A 7158-nucleotide genomic window follows, 5' to 3' on the forward strand; every position below is an offset into this window, starting at 1 on the left:
TGGAGCTATTCAACTCCCCCGCTGAAGAATCTGAATAGATCTATAAAAAGCAAGGAGTTTCAATTAGTTAAAGAGAGAGAGAAAGAACCAAAGAGGAGAGCTTGAGAGGAAGAGAAATCTAGGCCCAAACACTTCACTAATAAATTCCTCCAAACATTTTTTTAAAAGACTTCATAGGAATCCTTCACAAACTCTTCCAAAAACTAGATTACACTTCTCAACTCGTTCTATGAGGTCACTATTACTGTGATATGATAAATCAGGCAAATATATTACAAGAAAACCACAGTCATTCTGTGGCGGTGAGACCACAAATAAAGGGAAGTGCAGGGCTGTCGCGGGAGGAGGAGCTTGGGGCAGCGCTGGTGTGCTCTGGAGGCCTGGGTGGTGATCCAGCAGCCTGGGCTTGGCCTATGTGAGTGGGCGGAGGCCTCCCTCTGAAAAGGATTCAAGATGACCAAGGAGAAACCTCTTCCCAAAAAGTTTCTCCTGAGTAAAAGAGACTTCGAAGGTATAGCACCTGGTGAGTTAATTTGAGGATGGAAACAATGTGAAGCATGTATCCAAGCTTTGGAGGGCAAGTAGACAGATCTTACTTCTAACGACCTAACTGGCTTAAGGGAGTCTGAAGAAAAACCAAAGCAGTCACAAGAGTCGGCTCACAGGGAAAACATCCTTGCAATGCGAGGAGCAACCAAGGAGCAAGAGATGCAAGCGTGCTGCTCAAATCCAGTACCTGCAACAAGCCCAGCAGCCTAGTGCTGCCCAACTGAGATCAACAGTGGTAGACCCAGTGATCAACTGGTTAGTTCCTAAAAAGGAAAGGTGAACTGTAATAGACTAAAGACAAACTAGAACAAGCCCCAAATGAACTGAGTGCCTGAAGGTTTACACCTGGTCAGTAAACAAATCATCCTCCCCAGTCAAGACGACCCTGATAGTTCCACTAGGGCAAAGCTTTGGTGGGACAGCCACCAACTGGTTTCCACACCAAACCTCAGATTTTTGAGCCAAAAAAAGCACCACGTTTTTATAGTACCCAGCTTGGAATGGTTAATGTCAAACTTACCAAGTGAAACTTGTGTTTTAGCTCTTTTCTCTTCCCCCGCCCTTGCTTCCGAGGCCTGATGGCATGGGACTATTCCAAAGAAGGGGCTGCCTCTGAAAAATTGCAGTTCTAACATATGTAGACACTTGAGAAATGTTTCTGTTTGAAGAAAAGAGAGGGAGAAATGGAAATATCATGTCTGTGCCACACTGTGTCTTCAGTTTGGAGGAATGAAAACTTACAGATTTAAAATCACGAATTGAACATGTAAAATTCCAATAAAATGTAAAAATGGGATACCCACCCCTCTTAACCTTGAGCATAGTGACTTAGAGACACTGTTTATCAATGTTGCCAAGAAGACTGTGATTGTTGTTGAACTTCTTCTTCTTTTTTTTTTTTTAATTTATTTATTTGACAGAGATAGAGACAGCCAGCGAGAGAGGGAACACAAGCAGGGGGAGCGAGAGAGGAAGAAGCAGGCTCATAGCAGAGGAGCCTGACGTGGGGCTCGATCCCATAACACCGGGATCACGCCCTGAGCCGAAGGCAGACGCTTAACCGCTGTGCCACCCAGGCGCCCCTATTGTTGAACTTCTTAGTCAAAACTCAAACGAGGTGAATTTTGCCTTAAAAGCATTTATTTGCTAAGAACCAATTTAATAGTCATGAATCAAATAATAGATGTCAGGACAAGTAGTTCATATAATTAATCATTTAGTTTGGAGCTTTATATTACTTGACTGAGCCTTAAATCCAGTAGGTTAAGCATCTGCTTTCAGCTCAGGTCATGATCCCGGGGTCCTGGGATTGAGCCCTGCATCGGGTTCCCTGCTCAGTGGAGAGCCTGCTTCTCCCTTTCCCTCTGCCTGTTGCTCTGCCTACTTGTGCTCTTTCTCTCTGTCAAATAAATATATAAAATCTAAAAAAAAAAAAAAGATCCTGCTTTCAATTTGGGGGGAGTATATAACCAGAAGTGGAATTGCTGTACTATATGGTAATTCTATTTTTAATTTTTTGAGGAACCACCAAACTGTTTTCCATAGTCTGTTCAGGAAGCTATAACAAAACACCATAAACTGGGTTGCTTAAATAACAGACATTTTTATCTCACCACTCTGAAGGCTAGATCCAGAATCAAGGTGATGGCCAATTTGGTGTCTAATGAGTGTCAGTTTCCTAGATCATTGATAGAATGTGTCGTCATTTGCGAGAAGGGACAAGACAGCTCTCTGGGGTCTCTTTTATATGGGCACTAGTCACATTAATGAGGGCTCAACAAATACTCATTGAGCAATCTTTGTTAAAAATGATCTTATACTGTAAGAGTAATAAAAACTCTTTCTCAAAAATATGTGTCTATCGGGGCGCCTGGGTGGCATAGCGGTTAAAGCGTCTGCCTTAGGCTCAGGGCGTGATCCCGGCATCATGGGATCGAGCCCCATGTCAGGCTCCTCCACTATGAGCCTGCTTCTTCCTCTCCCACTCCCCCTGCTTGTGTTCCCTCTCTCACTGGCTGTCTCTATCTCTGTCAAATAAAGAAATAAAATCTTTAAAAAAAAAAATATGTGTCTATAAAACCATAAAAGTTGAATTAAATGGAAGGGGAACTATATAGCTTCTGTTGACTTAAAGCTTAGATTGGATAAAACACATTCGATGTTTAAAAGCAAAGGGAAGCAAATTTAATCAATTCACTGACAACCAGTAATACCTTCAATATTTATTATTCTCCATAAATTAAACAGAAGAGATAAAAGTGTATTTTGGAGATTTATTTTTTTTAAGATTTTATTTGAGAGAGAGAGAAACCACACGAGCAGGGGGAGAGGGGCAGAAGAAGAAGGAGAAGCAGGCTCCCTACTGAGCAGGGAGCCCGATGGGGGACTCAATTCCAGGACCCCAGGATTATGACCTGAGCTGAAGTCAGATGCTTGATCAACTGAGCCACCCAGGCACCCTATTTTGGAGATTTTAATTTAAAATGGAAGTTGCTACTGGACCTTTCTGGAGATTGAATGCCTGAGCATGAAACACTATACGTTCATGTTCTCCGAACATCCTATAATGAACTAGATGCTATATACGTCCAACCAAGGCATCAAGGTAAGTGTATGCAACATAAAGCATTATGTGGAAGTGGGAAATATTAGATAGGACTCAGCAGGTGCTGAAGGCTTTGGCAGTATGAATAGGTTGCTTATATAGTGTATTTTCTTCACGTATAGTGTTATCTTTCCCTCACTGGGCCACACAAGAAAATATTTGAACCAAGTACCACAGATTGCAATAGCATCTACCAGGAACATATTGTTACCTTTTTACATCTTCATTCAAGAGAAAGGGAATCTTCCTATTGGGGAAAACTTTGAGTGGTACATCTAGGTACTCAGTTTGAAAGGTAGAGAGATGATCTCAGGACACTGATGTTCACATAGTTCATCAAATCAGATATTTAGGCACTTAGAAATGTTCAAATTCAAGGAGTGGTGAAAATACATCTACCAAACAGCTCATAGGATAAGCTTTTCAAAAAAAAATGCCTTGAATTAAAGAGCTCTAAATCTAAAACAGCAAGCAAGCATAAAAACTAACCAAATGAACAAAAAACCTGACATGGCATGGGATGTTCTTGCTATTCAAGTAGACAAGATGACTATTATGTGGATGTCAGGTAACTTCTTTTTGCAGCTGAAGTGCTAACTGAGGGCAAAGAGAAAATGGAAAGGATGTTGGAAAACATTATAAATATCGTTCATAACTCTGTGATAGCTATCCACATTTTTCTAGTATATATATACATTTATGCCAATTTTGTTCATCCTTCTCTATTTCTGCTATCCCTATATAAGAATTACATTGGTGGTAGTCTTATGATTTAGGCTTGAGGTTGCTGATTATCAAAGAGGAATTGTAACTAAGTGGAAGAAGAATGAACCTCACTCAGATATGGAATAATGAGTTGATAACTTTGAAGGTCTTTCCATCTTGTAAAGGGACAATAATCCTATTTTTAAGAGATATATTTGCCCATGTTAGCTAAAAATATGTTATTGTCTTGAAATTTAAGGGTAGATATTAAGATGGAATATCTGGGTATGATGAACTGGCAGTAAGTATCTTTCTAGAGTGTAGTAGACCTTTCTATAAAGAATAGACTAGAAAGTTGGAAACTACTTTTCAACTCCCTTTTTCATTTGGGTTCATGATGTGAATTGTGCTCTGCCAATTAAATTGGCAGCCAGCATTTTGAAGCTAGATTTTAATTGGCTTCCCCATATTTCTGGTTTATGGAAGCCAAAGTCAGAATATTGAGTGGCACGAGGAAGAGCTGGAACATTTCTCCCTCTCTCTGCCTTACGCTATACCTGTAACAGCTAATACAATTTCTCCATGGCTCCCACTCCAAAATAGAATGCCCACCATGGTTCCTGGATAACTATGGTCTCTAAACTCTGGTGATGTTTCCTCTTTATTTTATTTTTTATTAATAGGACTAAGAGTGTTACTTGGTCTTTACTCTTGGAAGTTGGGGAAGGGATCACTATTCACCTTTGGCTTCTCAGAAAACAAATTGTCTTTATTAAATTCCTTCTGTTTAAATTCTTAGGTTGGTTTTGGGATCCTAGTAACTGACTGAAATATACTGGACATTTCCTCTCTCAAACAAAGTCCTAGAGATAGAATTATCACTAGAAGTTGCCACAGTAGACTCAGTGTTCACTGTCTAGTCAAAGCTTCATTTTTAAAAATTTTTTTTTATTATATTATGTTAGTCACCATACAGTACATCCCCGGTTTCTGATGTAAAGTTCAACGATTCATTAGTTGCGTATAACACCCAGTGCACCAGGCAATACGTGCCCTCCTTACTACCCATCACCATTCTATCCCATTCCCCCACCCCCTTCCCCTCTGAGGCCCTCAGTTTGTTTCTCATAGTCCGTAGTCTCTCATGTTTCATTCTCCCTTCTGATTACCCCCCTTTCTTTATCCCTTTCTTCCCCTACCGATCTTCCTAGTTCTTATATTCCATAGATGAGAGAAATCATATGATAATTGTCTTTCTCTGCTTGACTGATTTCACTCAGCATTATCTCCTCCAGTGCCGTCCACCCAGTAGTGCAATGGCTGGGTCATAGGGTAGCTCAATTTTTAACTTTTCAAAGCTTCATTTATATCAAGAATCTGTGGAACTAGCTGACCTTAGCATTTTGAGTATCTAGTCACCATTTTGTTGATGTTGGCCTAAAGTTGTGGCAGTGGCTTCTTGATTCTAATTTTCAGAGATACAGAGGTGCAGCTAAGATAATATGTTCTCAAACTCCCGATTTCCAAAGGTGATCTCTTTTTCATAAACATTTCCATTTTCTGCTAACAAAACAAACAAACAAACAAACAAAACCCTAAAGTGGACTATCTTCCTGTACAGAACCCTAACTGGTAAAACCTGAAGGTTTAAAAATACAAAATTCAGCTTAGGTTAAGATATTACATTTTTTTGCCACATTTTAAAAATCTTACATTTTTATCTGATCCATTTTGAACCATAATTTATAAAAGAACTAGTGTTCATATTTTACTAAATTTATGAAAAGCATTTTTCTTACAATATTAAATATTCTTTTCTTTTTTTTAAAAAAAAGTTTTCTAGCTATTTATAGGCCTTCAAGAGTTTCATAAACCTTGGATTGATTAAACAAATAAAAACTAAATCCTAACTTGAAAACCAATTTCAAGAGGTTATGTTGTCATGAATTTAAAATTATATTGTTAAAAGAACTTTTCTCAAGGGTATCCAATAACCTGAAATATCTAACAATATGAGAGGTTTAAAGTTAAAAGAAATCCAATTTCTTTTGGGAAGTTTTCTTTTTTTTCCATGTTGTGTGGGATTCCAGAATTAAAATGTTAATACATATTATTATATTTTCATTTGTATTTTAATCCAGCAAACATTTCTTTTAATCACAGTGGTGTTACCAGTAGTACAATGTGATCTGAAAAACTGAGCTGTCTTGTTGATCTGAATTAATAAATTGTCTTAATGCTAATTATTACCCTTTACCAATAGATTGCAAACACCACACAGTATATATTACTAATCAGAAAATACCGAAAAACAGGTTACAATGTATAGAAAATAAAAATGAGACATGGCAACTTTGTAAGAGAAGGAATTAAACTCTAAGATTTTTTTTATATAATACACACACACACACAGAGCCAGGCACCGGGTTTCTATCTAGATATAGAGAGAGATTTATATCTGTATATATGGATAGATATAGATCGATATATAATATAAATACAAGTATAGATCTATGAAGAAAGACCTTTTTCTCGGAATGTGCATTTTATATAAGCTTAATAATGCAAAGCATGTACTCACTCCATTGTAATAAGTCAGTTGGCATTTTCACAAAAATTAGTAAATTTTAATTACTACAGCAATTAAGAGGATCTTAGAAAATACTTATAATGAGCTGAAGTCATATGTTTTTTTGTCACCCTGGAGCTTTTAGGCACCTGCCATATGTTGCCTTATAATTGCTACAGTTGCCTTCTCTATGCAACGTAAGTACTTATTAAGTTACAGTGGCTTACACAATATATTCAATTGTAACTAATATATGTTTGAAAATCTCCCTATTTTTTCGTTTTCATTTCATTGGAAGATACTCCTCCTCCCTTAGGGGGAAAAAAAAGATCAAGGAGAGAGTCAAAGAAAATCATATGGAAAATAATGTAAACAAACAAAAACAACCATACTGAAGTAGTGATCAGAAAGCCTGATATTAAGAAGCCTTTATCTCTGTGGTTTGGGATGTGATAAATTACATTTAACCTGTTTCAAACTGTTTCTGCTTTAGCTTAAGTAGATTACCAGAGATGATTTCTTCTCATGTACATCATAAGCATGAATTATAGTGGAAAAGTGAAAGACGAAGAAAGGACTACATGTAAAAAAATACATAAAGTACAAAGTGAAATACAAATTTAAAGCATTTCATTACTCTTCTTCCAAGATAGTTTTGAAAGCCAAGAGACATTAAAAATATGCGTGATGCTTCTCATGGTCAAGAGAAATACCGAGAACTTCTCTTGCA

The 7158-nt window shown here is 37.6% G+C and overlaps 1 pseudogene; it reads left to right on the top strand.

Annotated features, from left to right (window-relative positions):
• Positions 1-453: 453 nt before the first annotated feature.
• On the top strand, positions 454-1181 carry LOC100463585 (annotated as a pseudogene).
• The last annotated feature ends 5977 nt before the right edge of the window (positions 1182-7158 follow it).

This window comes from Ailuropoda melanoleuca, chromosome 2 (genome assembly GCF_002007445.2).
Source record: "Ailuropoda melanoleuca isolate Jingjing chromosome 2, ASM200744v2, whole genome shotgun sequence".
NCBI classification, from domain to species: domain Eukaryota; kingdom Metazoa; phylum Chordata; class Mammalia; order Carnivora; family Ursidae; genus Ailuropoda; species Ailuropoda melanoleuca.